The sequence below is a fragment of the Haliotis rufescens genome, unplaced genomic scaffold, assembly GCF_023055435.1.
Source record: "Haliotis rufescens isolate VD_foot unplaced genomic scaffold, xgHalRufe1.0.p SCAF_4, whole genome shotgun sequence".
Classification (NCBI taxonomy): domain Eukaryota; kingdom Metazoa; phylum Mollusca; class Gastropoda; order Lepetellida; family Haliotidae; genus Haliotis; species Haliotis rufescens.
The window spans coordinates 42,461,640-42,478,569 of record NW_025964112.1 but is presented as its reverse complement, the minus strand read 5'-3'; the positions used below and the strand labels follow the sequence as shown (position 1 = coordinate 42,478,569).

Here is a 16,930-nt window from a genome sequence, read left to right as displayed (position 1 = left end):
TCATCATATTTTTCTTCTTCCAATTTTCTATTTCTTGTACTTAATTCATATGTTGTTTCATTTGTTCATGACCCTTGTAGCTACTCTACATTTGACATATTAAATCTCTAACAATTTGGGGAGTTTTAATAGGTTCACATATCACATCACAGGAACTCACGTTCTCAGTCACGGTCCTCTTGTAAAGTTCATATCTACACAAACTTCTTGCACATCATTGCAAGACATCATACATATCATACATTGGCTCATACAACTGGTACACAAATCACAAATACCCAGCCCTATAAATGAGGTACCAGAGTTTCCCTCAAAACAAGATGACAATCAATGATGAGGAGTTTCCTCCAGAGGAAACAAGCACAACCAAAATAATCATTTTTTCATCCTGATCAACCTCTTTCAAATTAAAATCTCTAAGCTCAAATATTAAAAATATTTCGATGGAAAAAATCATGATTTTCAATCCTAAATTTCAATCATGAAGAATGACAATTCAGTGAATAAGACTGTTCACCACCACCCAGCTGGCCATCTTTGAGCCAACAGCGTTACCAGCAAAGCATTAAATTCAGTTTTGTCATGCTTCGTAATTTGGGTGAATGGATGGCTTTTGAAGCCTCCCCATTTCATGGAGATCTTGCGGTGCAGTATGTGTGATAACATCACGTCCACAGATGCTAACTGTTCCAAGACAAATATCTCCCCAGAGCTCCAGTCATATTGAATATTGATTATGACCTCAGACAAATGAACAATCTCAAGGGGGTTGTGGGTCTCTCTACCAGAAGAAAGTGGCGCTCTCACTCAGGGCAATTGTGATGTTTGTGCCATACACTTCAGATCTGGTTATATTTGTTTCTGACAATACTTCGTGAAATATGAACATATTGGACTAGATTCATGCTTTAGTGTAGTTTCTGATAATAGCTCATCACTTGACCAATATTTTCGGGAGTACTTACTATATGACATACATGTATCATCAAAGGATTACTATATTAGGATGTCCCTAAAATGGAATTGGTAACTGTTGAAATTTAGTGGAGGGAATCACTTTATGCCATTAATAAAAGATCCTGGAATTTGCCTAAATAGATAATCTGGCCTGCGAAACAAAATGGAAAAATATCCTCTGAAAAAACATAATTAAAATATTATCAAGTCTCATCGTCAAACTAAACTTCTTTATTTTCTTGTTTTATATAAATAAATATAATCTTTTTTTTTGTACCATGGTAATTATGTCTTAAAACCTATTCACACCAAAACAATTCCCTTTTTTAACAATTACATATTAAAAAGAATACTGTCTGACTGGACAAACTTAAAATATAGATATTTGGAATAAAGAAACAAAGAGCTGGTTGGTCTACAATGAAAGGTCCCATGCTCCATTCAAGGAAAAATATCCTCTGAAAGATTAAAAATGTATTTAGAAACACACGATCAAAACCTGGACAGCAAGGACTATACCAAGGGAGATAACTTTGTCACTTCTCACTTCTATTACCTACTTGAAGTCTTATTCACTCAAAAGAATTCATTCACTGTCAAAGAAAAACACAAAGTCTGCGATCACACAAATCTGAGATCTTCATGTAACAAGGTTCAAAGACTGAGAAAGCACCCTTGAAGTTCATGACTTCAGCTATTTCCAGAATAAGTAATGGCACCAATTCAGCTCTCTTTCCTGTGAAGTATCACTAAAGAATTCATAGGGGTATGCAAATGTTGTGAGGTCTGTTTCCCTCCCACCAGCTCCGGGACCCAGCGATGTGGTGGTAAACAATTAGCTCCCCCAGTGTTTACGCTAAGAACATTAACTAACTTGTGGAAACTGGCAAAGTAGGTCAAAGATCGCAGCGTAGGGTAATCATGGTAATTAACTTTCACAGCTCAAATACAGATCCATAATAGCTGCAAAGCTGACCCAACCTAGCCACAAGAAATTGGCATCAATTATATTTGCCAGACTCCAACGCCACGCAGGTCCAATTTGGTTATTGCCATAACTATCTTATAGAAGCAGTAATGTGTTATATGTAACCAGGATCGTAAGACATCAATACAGTGATTAAGACTAGGTTACAGCATTCTAATCTCATCAAATTCGTGTTTACATAAGAATATTTGCATGTTCCCATTTCAACCGATATACATTGAGCCTAATACTTTTCAAAACGAGATCTTGCAAATATGATTATCAAGTAATGTTGTCAAGTCAAGAAAAATATATATTGAACATAAAAAGTTAGGGATCATAAATATTTGGAGGGGGGGACACTTTTATAAAATCCTGTCCTCAGTCTTCACTACAAAAAGTATCAACCCATCCACCCCCCAAATTTTTTTCAGGATCCCTAATTTTTTTCTTCAGTATTTTTATCACATCTTGATGATGGCATGTTTGTTACACTAGCCGGATAAAAATATTTCTAGGACCAAAGCAAGTAATCTAGACTTTATATGTAGCCCAGATATTGAGTGAGTGAGTTGGGTTTAATGACGCTTTTAACAGTATTCCAGTTATATCGCGGCTTGCCAGCTTAATGTGGGAGGAAAGCTTGAAGTGATGCAAGTCTCAGACGTTTACCATTTTGGTGAAACCCAGGGGCACGGTGTGGTGCTGACAAACCTAGAAACATAATCTAGGCAAACCGGGATTTGAACCCACAATCATAGGTTTCTGGCATGCCCAAGGGACGCAACTCTGCACAGCGAATTGCGGAGCCTTAGGCGACTGGGCCACCCGTGCCCACCACCTACATATTGACCAAACCACAGATACCACAGACTTTCTGTACAGCACACTACTCCTCATCACCTGATGCACAGCATCAACAGTTTTCTAGTCACCATGCAGGAACAGTGTTGTTGGTTGCTTGCTGTTTGACGATTATGTTTTTATATTGTTTATATTCTTTCCTATTTATCAAAAGTACAAGATTAGTTTTAAAGGAATTTCTTTTTTATACATTTTTTTATTAATGTGAGAAAAAAGGTATTAAATTGTATTCAGTTTCATTATGACATTTTTATTCACACCACGTTTCTACCATACATTATTTTGACTATTAATTTGATTAACAAAGCTGATAATCATGTTTTTCACAAATTAATTATTAAATTTAGATCTATGCTTAGCCTTATCAAGTTCCTATTACTTTAGCAATAATTGTTTAATTATCTTCTGAATGACATAAACAATAAAGTTATATGATAATATTCAATTAGTATAGTAAACTTTACATGTTTTACAATCCTTTAAAACCCAAAAGTACAATTCCATTAATATCAACTTTGAAATTGTGATTTAACCGATTCCCCAGCCCAGATGCTAGTGCCTGCACACTAGGCTGGCCTACATAATAATACGGACTTCATAATACCTTAAAAACAAGAATTTCACATTTTCACTCCATCTCCTTGGGATCTTGGCTCAAATTAATTTCCACATCACGTCTTGACTGCATCAACAAGAAATTATTTCCATCCAATTACAGAATTTCACTTTTTGCCCTTCCGGCATGCCCAGATTCTTCAATATTGCACAAAACAAATCTTCTAAGCACTTGGCAATTCGAACCTGACAATTCCTCTTCTGGCAAAATTTCAACAGACTCCTTCTCCAATGAAATTTTGTTTTTTCTTCTTTCTTTTTTCACAGTGTCGATTCTCTTTTCATAACATTTCTGTTTGCTTGCCTTAGACAGATATTCCCTCAGCTGTTCAAAATTCTGTCAAGAACGATTCTACAAATTTTCCATCAATCCACAGATGGTAAAAAAAATCATGAAAATCCCAACTTGAACTAGTTCCTGGTACTTCACCAAAGGCTCACAGCTTAAAACAAACTCTGCACAAATGATGCACTGTTTTCTCAACTGTTCTCAATCAATGCATTCCAGCATATTCCCGAAGCCTCCGTCAAGACTAATAAAACTATCTCGACTTTCTACAATCAGAAGGCAGTCATGAATAATGCTGCAATTTAAAGTGTCACTTTGTCCCAGTTGGTCAGTATCATCATCACTTTTTCTTCAGTTTCTAGTTGTCTGCACAGAGGTGAAAGGAAGACACTATTGGGCAATAACATGATATTGATCCATCGCCTGTTAAGTTACAACACAATCCTGTGAAACATATTACTCTTACCGCTTCTGGTATCAACCTTGGCCAAATTCGAGGTGAACAAGAAAACTATTTCCTGGGGAGGTTCCAGTGTGGCTTAAAACTCTCTATGACTATTCTTCATTCCCCTCAATTTCCGCTTCTTTTCAAACAACAAACATATCTTCATTGATTGTTTGATCAATTCTGTCAGATAGATCTTTCAGAAACAGTAAAGATGTCATCGAAATGACCAAAGGTTGACATTGAAATCAAACATCTAATAAACCTATCAAAAAGTTGCCTTATATTTCAGAAAACTTTGATGTATTTTTTCTGTTGCGCTTGGAGGCCTTCTTCAGAGATTCTGTAGAAGCACTTTGTGGTCTCTTGATGTCTGAAGTCAAGTGCAACAACACCTATCAGACAGGAAGGTACTGAGTGGTCCTATCTATCTGTATCGATAGAGACTTGTGCTCCGTCGCCTATAATTCACAAGACTGACAGTTTCATGGATGGGTGAACACAGTGTTCAGTCACTGTCTCGCAAAGATCCCTACATGTGACAGAAAATAGACTGGAGAGTCTATTCCCTGAATCACATAAGAAAATACGCTAAAAGTTTCAAATTCTACCTTTCAGGATACCTTTAACATGACGCAAATTGGCATCGGCTTATTTATATCCCTGCATCAGTCCAACATGCGTGTAACAGTGTTATTTCACACAATTAGTTTCTAGGAAAACAACCTGTAACTCAATCTCAGGCAAGTCACTACCTCCTCAATGTGGTAGTCAACAGTTTCTTCTTTCACAGCACTGATGATGTGTTCCTTCCACTGTGTACATTAAGTTACTGTACTGAGTCTTCGAAGAATCACTTTTCAAAACACTTACACATGCCTTTAAAAACCACAAACTTCTTAATGCAAATTCACTCTGCGTTCAACCCCTCAACTAAGATGCATATACACAGACACAAATTAACCAGCAGTGTCAATAGCTATAGATGTTGCCTTTGTGAATTATCACACATTCATAACCTGTGTTATCACAGAAAATAGAACTACACATCACAGAGAATAAATATCATTTTGCACTGCAAAACAATGTTGCACAATGCCCCTCTGTAATCTGCTGAAGCAGTGTCCACATTGACAGAACAGGAACTAGCTCCAGTACAAACTGAATAAGCATCAGATATGTAGAGCGCATTCTTTACATCCTTGGGACATTTGTCATCCAAACGACATTACCTCACTCATGTGAATATAAATGTGTTGAGAAAATAATGTCAAAATGTTAAAGACCCACAACAGACTAACATAAAACTAGTTGCACTAAAGGGCACTTCATAAGCCTTTACCCAATGAAGAATTTGATCACAAGTGAAATGAAGCAATTTGAGTGACAACAACAGTATCGTTTTGACTCTGATGGGAATAAATGTCAGCTTAATATCCTATTGGGAGATAACTGAAGTTACACCAAACCGTATCTCCTCTTACAACCAGTGCTTCAGCCAATCAACAGCAACTTCTAAGAAATACAGACTTAGATTAAGTCTAAATAATCTTCACGTGTTGGTATTGTTGGTTATTTCAGAACCAATAAATCGATACTGTCAGATATTATGAGTGGATGACTTGACTTCAAAATTAACCATTCTTAAGTCACAATCTGCAAAATGATTCATAAATACTCCCGTTGAGACTATGAAAGTTGGAAGCCTGAATGAATTATTCAAAGTTGGCAATAAACTTCCTATCTTCCACAGAATCCTCTTATGTCCGTGAACCTTTGGAGGTGTGTCATCCCAGCATAGACTCAGAAACAGCTGTGATATGGAAGGTAGACTGCTTTTCTATCTACCCTGCATCAGCAACTCTTCATGTAGGCAGGGTACTGGTAACATTGATAAATTCACAACAATGTCCTCGGTGAAATATTTCCTTTCCTGGAACCACTACCCCAGTGGAACAGATCATATGACCATATGGTGACAGGAAAGTTCATGAGAGATGTTTCCTATGCACTGAAGAACCTAATCTGTTTAATCTTCTATGGATGCATACACATCTGTCCATGTGTCCTTGTCAAACTTTGAAACAACAAAGTTCTGAAAAAAGCTTCTAAGTCCTTGGCACAAATTCACTGCACTAATGAGCTTGGTTATTTTTACCTCCAACGAACCAGTAAATCACTTTCCCGATGCAAAGTTACCTGGGGTCCTGGGTAGCTCGTTAAAGGTGTGTCTGTCAGTGGCCATCAGTGCAGATAACAGTGGTCAGTTTGAAAACAGACCTGTCATGTCAGTAAAACAGGTTATTCAGCTGACCGGAGTGTAACATAACCTCTGACCTTCACGGATGTCCAGTAACTGAAATACCTCCACATCAAGACAAGCAACCATTCACAATATCCTCCAATGTCCCAAGTCCACTTAATTAGCTGTTAATTCCAAAACAGACGCACTTAATTCTAAAATATGTGTGAGTTCTGAGACACCGTGTCAGGGTACAAGCCACGTTGTCTCTGAACCTATTGCAAATACAGTCGCACCGCTTCTAATTTTAGCCCAACTCACTGAAGCCTACAGCCAATGTCCTTACTAAGACATGTTATAGTGGCTTTCATCGGTGTTTACCTACTGGTATACAAACATATCATATTGTAGTCAGTGGGTGATACGTACCGTAACGCTATATGTGATGCCTGGTCTATAGTGTTTACTAAAGTATATCTTCTATCCATGTAAGTATATTGCACTGCTATTGATATTTAGTGATACATGGTTTATCAATTCTGACCTGGATGTAGACTACCACATAGTCTTAGAAGTCTGTTATACAATACATTTCACATTTCAAAAAAAAATAATTCTGTGGAATATAGATAGCCAGACTTCCCTCTTTTCATAATCTAGATTGGTTTTGATCAAATTAAATGCAGCAATCCCTTAGTCATGGTGCAGGAATAAGCAGCATGTTTATAAGGAGAAAAGGATGTGAAAAGTATGTATTTCTAAGCTCTAAATAAACTTCACTCCTAGCAGAATTTACATTACAAAAAGTACCTAGTTTTTGTTGTACATCCTTTGCACTGAAGTTCACCTTCACATGATAATTGTATCAGCATTAATCTAGAGTGGGAAAGTTTATATCCAAGTTTGAAAAATTTTAAGTGACATTTTTCCAATATTGGTGAATATTGGCCACTGTCCAAGTCTAGACATGAATCCCTGATGACCTGAGGATTGTAGCATACATGAACATTTTTGTTATATATAATACTGTGCAGTACTGCAATAACAAGATTCATAAGTGAACTTTTTCTTGGCACTGGTGACACATGTAAAAAACACTTTAATTTTCAGTGATGTAACAATAATGTCATGGAACATGACACCATCGTCAAGATGAGATCATGCAGATACGGGCAGAGGGGTAGCCTAGTAGTTAAAGCATTCACTTGTCATGCTGTAGACGCGGGTTCAATTCCCCACAGGAGTACTATGTGTGAAGCCCATTTCTGGTGTCCCCACAGTGATATTGCTGGAATATTGCTAAAAGTGGCATAAAACCATACTCAGTCACTCATACAGATAAATGTTTGACGTTTATTGTTTTCATAAATAACAAAAGCTTTGTTACATGATTAATATTGTACATTTAATCTTGTAGCTTGACAAAAGTTTCATTTAGTCAGCAGTCAGCAGCCAAGCTGCTCAGTTACATCAACTTTCAGGGAAGATAAAATTGTCCTATAGCTTATGTAAATATTGTCAGTTCAGGGTTTGAAAACAATGGTTGCCTCCCTTAGCCATGCTAGGATGTGCAGGTAATGTGTTCGAATTGCAGATTCATACCAATGATTCTTGTTTGCCTTCAACATGATGTTTGATTTCACTGAAGTGGTAAAAGTCTACCACCTGGCCTTTTTGAAACAGTAAGCTGATCTCCAACTTCAAATTAAAATCCCAACTCACTCACTCACTCACTCAAATTTATTATGGTGTCCCCTTCATTACCGTCAACCATCTTTACACATGCTTTCTGATTTTGCAGTCAAAATCACCCCTTGACGATGTTCTGCGAGTCAGTGATGTTTATGCAGTGGCTGAGTCAATATGTCCACTCCCCAAGACGAGCATATGCTGTGACACTAGCCAGTATTATCACCATGCCAGGAACAGCTGTACTATGAGTCACAGAAGAGTATGATTGGGTAGACCTCCTTGGCATGAGTGTCAATCATTTCTCATATGGGGTGGAATTTGTCTCCTTGCATACAAAAGAAGATGCAATCATTTTCAAGGTGTTTGTCAATTTTGTTCATGACACTCCCGAAGGATATAAAATTGCAAAAGTAGCGTGTTATCATGAAAACCACCAAAATGTGAATATTTAATATTTTACTGATAAAATCCATCATTTCATAACCCTCAATGCCCTTCATATTTTGTGTTATCAGCTGGCAATATTCAATCTGTATCCCCACAGCTTCTAAATGATGCAAACAAGTGGTTGATAGCATGAGCAATCAATGCCATTTGAGCCATGATGACAAACAATCAACCAGGTTACACAATATAACCACTTGATCCTCATTCAGATACAACCTGCAGAGATTCTGGGCAACAACATAGGTCCCCAGCAACCTACAGATATTGGAATTGGTGCCTAAATGGATTGAGTAATAAGGCTCAGTGATTTGGTGTTATTGCATGTTATTGTATCCTAATTGCATAGAACAATGCTCATGGTGTCAATCACTGGATATTCTGGTCCAGACTCGATTACTTACAGACCGCCGTCATATAGCTTGAATATTGCTGAGTACGGCATTAAACCACACAAACCACAAGGACAAGTAAGTGTTTGTTTGTTTGTTTGTTGGTTAAAGTGATTATTAACCTTGCATGTTTCCATATTGCAAAATATCATTTATTAGAAATTATAAATATGTATTATGCTCGTCAAAGGCTCAAATTCAATAAAGAGATTCAGTTCGAACTAGTTTGGACAATTTTCTAAACAAAATAACTGCCATAGTCATTGGAACTATTTAAGGTGTTTATTTTATAAGTTATGGAAGCTTTAATGTTAATGGTCCTAATAGAGTATAATTGCATGGATGTTTGTTTGTTTGTTGTTTAACGCCACTCTCTGCAATATTCCAGCTATATGTCGGCGGTCTTTAAATAATCGAGTCTGGACCAGACAATCCAGTGATTGACATCATGAGCAGTGATCCACATAATTGGGATACGATGAAATACATCTACCAAGTCAGCGAGCCTGACCACCCGATCCTGCCCGTCAGTCGCCTCTTACGACAAGCATAGTCGCCTTTTACGACAAGCATGGGTTGCTTAAGATCTATCCTAGTAGGTGATCAGTCATGATGGCCTCAAGGTTGTGAGTAAGTAAGTAAAGACTCCCACAATATTCCACCTAATTACCAAGATGTGACAAAAGAAATCAGTCCTATACTCTCTGCACACATCCGGTGCTTCAGAGCCTGTATGTCGGCAGGAAATTTTCTCCAAGACCTGGAGACCGAAGACTTTATCACAATAAAACATACATCTTGAAGACAAGGCGTGCTGCAACAAAGGTTCAAAGACACCTCGGCCCCTTCTTAGACAGATAGTATTGATTGCTGGCTTGAAACCAACATGTCTAGCTAGAAATACCTTCTAAACAACCATCATGTGCTCACTGCTCACTGATGAATAAAAGCCTTTACAGTTGCAATTATGGAGACAGTGCAGACAATACTTGATCTGCGTGCAACAGATGGGTTTGTACTCGCAATAACAACTTATGCCTACATAGAACGTGCCAGCATGTGTGATACCAGTGTTAAAATTCATATACAGTTAACTACGGTTATAACGAACACGCTTATAGCGAACTGACAGATATAACAAACTTACTTTTTAGTCCCGACTATTTGCTGTAGTTATGCTGTATATATGCTTATAACTAACTACGGTTATAACGAACTAAAAATAGTAGTCCCTTTGAGTTCGTTATAACCGTAGTTTACTGTACATTATTTCATCACGTGGGTTGTCGGGTAGCCTTGTGGTTACAGCGTTTGCTTGACACGACTTGGTCCGGGTTTGATTCCCCACATGGGTACAATGTGTGAAGCCTGTGGGGTGCCCCGCTGTGATATTGCTGGAATATTGCTAAAAGCGGTGTAAAACCCTACCCACTTATTTACCATACATTATGTATCTAGTATTTATTGTTTGTATTACTAGGATACTGAAACATATTGTTCAAATTTAATATGAACATACACAATGCCATGTTGGTTGCCAATGCAGCTGGCATAAAATATCTGATTCCCGTGATGGGATTCGAACCACATATCTTCTATCCCGAGGTCAAACACCTTGTCCACATGACCAAAGAGGATAAGCCCATCAGCAAGCTGACAAAGTAAGGATGTCATCTCTGAGATAACGCCATGCCCTGCCACATATAAAATGGGACAGTTTTTGTACCCATAATTTGTTAATCAAGAGATTCATTTATCTAGACAATTTCACTGGAACAGCACTGTACAGGTGAACTCGGTCCACTGTATGCCAAAACATAGCTAAAATTCATGTGAAGTCATTCTGAAAGAATTAAGTACATGTCAATAGTATAACTTAGTTACAAGTTTGATTTCAAGTTAAGAACAGTCTGTAAAAGGCCCTCCGTCAATTTGAAACAATTCCAGAAATACACCCTTGTACAATATTTTCAATTTCAATTTCCATGGATATTTTGTAAAAATATAAACAAATCTAAAAATAGAAAAACGGAAAAAAATATGTCAGAAAATACAGAAACACTTGTCCTGGTTTAATGATTTCATTATACTTATCATGCTAATTGGCAACGCAAAAAAACTTACATTTTATCCTCAATTTAAGGCCCAAAGTTAGTTAAATATTTTCTCTATATTACAGCCATCAGTAGTACCTGCACATGTAGGTGTTAAAAAACAAACGCTATTTCCGAACTCCACCATAATTGCCAGGATTCAGTGCCAACCAGTAAGGGTAATTGGTCAGGGACTTCACAGACCTATTCTGGGAGATTAACCAGTCCCTGTCATTGCTGACTGCTAGACATACATGTGACCTTTCTATCTCTAGCAGTGATATTTTCTCAAACAATTACACAAACAACTCAACACCTATCCCTGACATTTGCGATGCCTAAACCATTTACATCACCCAGCATCTATGTGATGAAGTACATCGTGTCTGACTTGGCCGGGCTGTATCATTATGCATTAGACCATGGGAATCTGAAGTGAACCTGTTAACACTTGGCAATATTCCAGCAATAGACGTCAGTCTGCAATAATCGAGTCCGGACCAGACAATCCAATGATTGATATCATCAGCAGTGATCCACACTGTCAAATTACGATGCTGCATAAACAACAAGTTGCCGAACGTGACCACCTGTTCTATTTGGTCGCCTCTTTCGACCACCATATTTTGCTCAGGGAACAGTTTAAGGAATCCCCAAAGGGAAATTCCACATCAACTCATCACATGTTCAAATAATGAAATAGATCAAATCAAATGCCATGTATGTTTCCTTGACAACTGTATTTCATTGTCTAGAATTGCTAGGAAAATAAATAATTAAAGACCTTCCTTCATGACTGACACAGGAATAGGGATTGGGTGCTTATGGATTCAGTGAGTGAGTGAGTCGGGTTTAACACCGCTTTCAACAGTATTCCAGTTATATCGCAGCATGCCAGCTTAATGTGGGAGGAAAGCCTGAAGTGATGCAGGTCTCAGACGTTTACCACTTTGGTGAAACCCACGAGCACGAGTATGGTGCTGACAAACCTAGAACATAATCGGGGCGAACCAGGATTCGAACCTACAATCATAGGTTTCTGGCATGCGCAAGGGATGCAACTCTGCACAGCGAATCGCGGTGCCCCAGCTTCTGGATTCAAGGCAACCTTTATAAACTTGTCATTTTGAAGACAAGTCCAGGGAACTAGTGTAAACCTTATTTCACTGGTCCTCAGAGTTTGTAGCTAGTCCTGCTTTGAACAAGACAGAAATGTTTACCATGTTTACATTTTCTGTCAGTTTTATTCAGTTTCAATTTGTAAAAGAATTTAAAGCATTGAGAACTGATTCAGAATTATAGCCTTCAAATGCTACTTGTCAAAGACGACTTATTGCCATCATTGGATTCTTGTCCTCAACACAATTCAGCAGTCTCAATAGTTTCAGCATATGTGCTGTACATGCAAGTTATAGCAATGGTGTTATATGAAAATTACAGCACAGGTGTTGAATACATTTAGTTCCAGTTTAAGTGTTCTATATGCAAGTTATAGCGTTGGTGTTATATGAAAATTACAGCATTCTTTTGTGTATGTGGTGCAGATAATTTTACAGGAAACAGCAGTGGAGAAGGCGATTATATCATTGCCAGGTAACTATCTTCGAAAACATTTCACAGATGATAAAACTGAGTTTGTTCACTTAATAACCCCTCGATCTTGGACAAGAAGTTTAACTCATGAATGGTTTTAATAAGCGGTCACAATGCTTATTATATTGAATATGGTATATGTAAGCAATAGCCCAGGTTTTATCAGCAGGTTATAGCACAAGTGTCATATATTCAAGGTGCAGTGTAAATGATATACATACTTATATAACTGGAGACCTACTCTGACCTAGAATCTTAAATCTGTAACAGATTTTATGTTATTATTCTCAGAAACTAAAACAAGGCCATATATTTTTAATTTTTTCATATATTTATTCCAGCTTTATTCACACAAGGTCGCGGAAATAAGAAAGAAAAAAAATCATTTATTTATTTATTTATTTATTTATTTATAGAAAAGTCATTCTGCCATGGAGTTAAAACTGCAGCTGGCTTCTTGAATCACTGATAGTGATGTCAACATGGAATGTTGAGATAACATATTATTTTGTATAAGAGGGTCTATATAACTAGCAGGACATAATAAAAATGAATATGTTTAATTCATTTCTATTCCAGCTGCTTTTCAGTAAGGGCGGTGGGCCTGTGAAACGAAAAATAAAAAATGTATGGCCTAAGCAACCATGCAGTTCTGCAATTCCCAGCAAAACACACCCATCACTCTGTCAGGTGATTAAGACTCCCACACCTGACACAGGTGTGTACAGGTGAGCCTCAGGTAAGATCAAGTGATTCAGGAGGGGTCTGGTGCGACCCAAGGCTAGATGGTAGTGGGTAAAGCTAGCTGAGTGTTTGTATTTTCTAGAAAGTAACTTATATTATCACTGGTCAATACTAATAATCTGCACAGAGTTAACATCCATCTTATGGCAGAAAAATACCACAAGACCTTGCTGAATTTTACTCAGTAGTCTTGAACAATCAGACTTGTGTAACTTTGTAACCATTATAACCTGATCCTCATTTTACAAACATGTATACTATACACACTATAGTAAAGGAATAAATATAAGGAAAGCACATACTCATGCATGCAGACCCGTGAAGATCTGGGTTAGAATGGGTCTTCATGCTTGTCATTAAAGGCAACTATGCTTGTCGCAAGAGAATCAATGAGGCACAATTGAGTGGATCGAGCCTCATGATGTCAATCACTGGATTGTCTGGCCCAGACTCAATTATGTACAGACCCCCGTTGTATAGCAGGAATATTCCTGAGTGCGGAGTCAAATAAGAGGTCTATTAGGACCATTAAAGCTTCTATAACTTATAAAATAAACACTTCAAATAGTTCCAATGACTATGGCAGTTATTTTATTTAGCAAATTGTCAAAACTAGATCCAACTGAACCTCTTCATTGAATTAGAGCCTTTGACAAGCATAATACATATTCATAATTCCTAATATATGATATTTTGCAATATGGCAACATGCGAGGGTAATAATCACTTTATCCAGTGGTGTTCAATATGTATGGCTGACTTGCCTGACCCTTGAAAAAAAGTGCTGGGCAAGTGGGAAAATATGATTTAGTTGCCCTCAAGCAAGTATGAAAATCGGTGAAACTTCGAAACTTAGAAGATGCATCATGTGTTTGTCAACTGCAGATGAAGAACCTGACTGGTCATTTTTCTATTCTGCACCTTTTCCATTTAGGACAAGCCGACAATCAGGATGGGCAAGTGGAATGTTTCCTTGGGCAAGTAGGAAATTTTGGTCTTTGAACTCCCCTCTTAGCATATATGTCATTCTTAGAATAATTGATGTTTAACTTTAGAAACTGTGTATGAATACAATGTTTGAGTGAATAGTCCCATGTGTCATATAGTGCCATGTGATTTGGCACCATGTTTGTTTACAGAAACACCCCAACATTGAGGATCCCTCTCTAAACTTATTTTCTTTTTGTTATTTGCTTCTCTCCAGGCAAAGATACATAACTCTGGCGGTTATCAGGGTATGAAAGGAGGGCAATAAATGGGATTTTCCACTGGATAATTGCTAAGTACTGGATAATTGATAAGTTCTAAGCAATATTGTCCTCCACAAGGCAAAGGTACGAAATCATGCAAGTACAGTCATAGACAAACACTTAGTCCCAGAAATAAAGTTATATCATTTAAAAATATATATCCACAAATATAAAGTGAAATCCAAATGGAGCCCAGAACAATCTTTAATTTTAGAGCTTGACAGAGCTGAGGCAATCTAGACTTGCCAAATCATTCTAGACTTGAGTGGGACTCCTGTTGTAATATATTCTCTAAGGGACTGGAGACAAACAAGGACAGTAAGTCTTGTGTTCTGTGTCATCACCATGTGGTACAGCATATAGGTCATGTCATGGAGCACATTTAGTTTGTCAGGACAATATTAATCATACACTCTGCCTGGGGGTATGAATGACCTCTTGAAGCACTGTATTTTCTTGCACTGTATTGTCACGGTAATGTTGAACTGTACACTACCCATTTTAACTCCACCCATACAAGACTTCTGATGATTTCTGTTATTTCACAGAAAAACATACTTATCAAGTTGACACTATTTTTTTAGTTTACTGATCTGCAGAACCCAGCGAAAAACAACAACATTAATACCAAACCGATCCTTGTGTCTATGTGTCCAATAAAAACATACTGGTAAAAAAAAGGAATGAAAAAATACAAAACAAATTCTGATGAAATGAATACATGACACTTTGTATGGATAACAATTCCTTTTATTCGTTTTAACTAACAACTTCTTTTATTCTTTTTAATTTTCAAAGTGTCATGTATTTATGTTCTTCCAACTTCTAAAAGCCTATCAAAGACTACTGATAAGATGAAATAATATATGGCACAAAATCCAAACATGAGCATCACCTAAAAGTCATTATAACACTGTCAAGCAATTTTCAAACAAAATTTTAAAAAATATATTTTTCACCAACTCACTGAAAAGAATAGAAGAAAACTGGCAGACGTTTATTTACTTTTTTTATGATCGACCCTGAATACAAATTCTGAAGAAATCTTTAAACATAAAAAATCAAATTGTTTGGCCAAACCTGCCAAGAAGGTCTAGCAAACATACATAACAAGATGTTTATTCGTGTAATGTTTTATGTGAATTAACAAATTTTTATTTTACAAAATGTTTGGAAAGTATGCATAAACTTTGAGCAAGGCAAAACCAATTTGGGTGAGACTTTTTCTCCCTGCCCTAAATTTTTTATAGGTAATAAAATAGTTTCTTAAGTTTGAAATTGCTTATTTTTAACACTTTTGTTTCTTTGTTTGTTTGTTTTTTAATATCTTTGACAGGGAAAACAATGTTAAATATTGTTGTTCTCACAGCTTGATTCAGTTACAGCAATGATTGAACAAGCATCTCAAATAACACTGTGCTGAACAAAAAGCGTGTGCCTGATGAAAGCCAGGGCCGCGTTCCACAACGCGATTTTAGCTCTACGATGATCGTAAGCCTTCATTAAAGTATGGAAGTCATTATCAACTTTGTGCTAAGATCGCCTTGTGGAACGGTGCCGAGTCAGCCAAAAAGTCAAGATTATGTATATTTATGAATTTATAAATTCCCCTATAAGAATGAACACAAACAAAGACTAAATCAACAGACAGCATTCTATATGTTGGATATATTGCATTCTGTAGTATATATTTCCCTTTCCACAAAAACAAATAATAAACTGTCTATGGACAACAATATTAAGCCCACACTACGTTCTGTCTTCCTACACAAATTGTATTAATTATCTTCACATCACATGGTTCACAAAATGATACTTGTCAAAAGTTCAGATTTATCACATGAAATCCGTTTTTTTCATATTGGTTATGTACTGCCGTCTCAAAATAAAATGAACATTTAATATCCGAAAGGGATTTGGAGGGGAAAAGAATATGCTTAAATTAACATGAACATTCAACATCAAACCAGACCTTGGAGATAAAAATAACATCAAGCACCGATTCATGAACACAAAATAGCTTTTGATATCCTGTGTTCATTTTACATCATTTTCCCGTTCTTTATTGTGTCTCTACTGTATCAATCCATCCCTTGGTCTAGGCAGGACACAAACACAACATATCTAAGGAGACGGCTTCAACTTCTTGACAAACACCCACAACTTTTTATTACATGAACAAGAAAAACATGTTGAAAGGTGACCCCAAATTCATACCAGAAGTATCTGCAAACATGCATCAAGAAACGTTAAAATATACCGTACAATGGTAGACCCGAACACAACCATAATGCCTGAGGGAATCTTATCTAACAAAGTGTGCAGACAGCCTCACAATACATC

At 37.0% G+C, this 16,930-nt stretch overlaps 1 protein-coding gene across 11 annotated transcripts in view; it reads right to left on the bottom strand.

Annotated features, from left to right (window-relative positions):
• Nucleotides 1–16,930, bottom strand: part of LOC124135983 (PTB domain-containing engulfment adapter protein 1-like) — an 83,714-nt gene that overhangs the window by 34,241 nt on the left and 32,543 nt on the right. For 3 of the 11 annotated variants that reach the window (XM_048382054.1, XM_048382048.1, XM_048382055.1), the window contains exon 1: nt 3,393–6,585. The exons of the other annotated variants lie outside the window; for them this stretch is intronic. The gene's annotated coding sequence lies outside the window, so the exon portion shown is untranslated. Of the gene's footprint in view, nt 1–3,392; nt 6,586–16,930 lie in introns of those variants that run through there. 11 annotated transcript variants of the gene reach the window in all.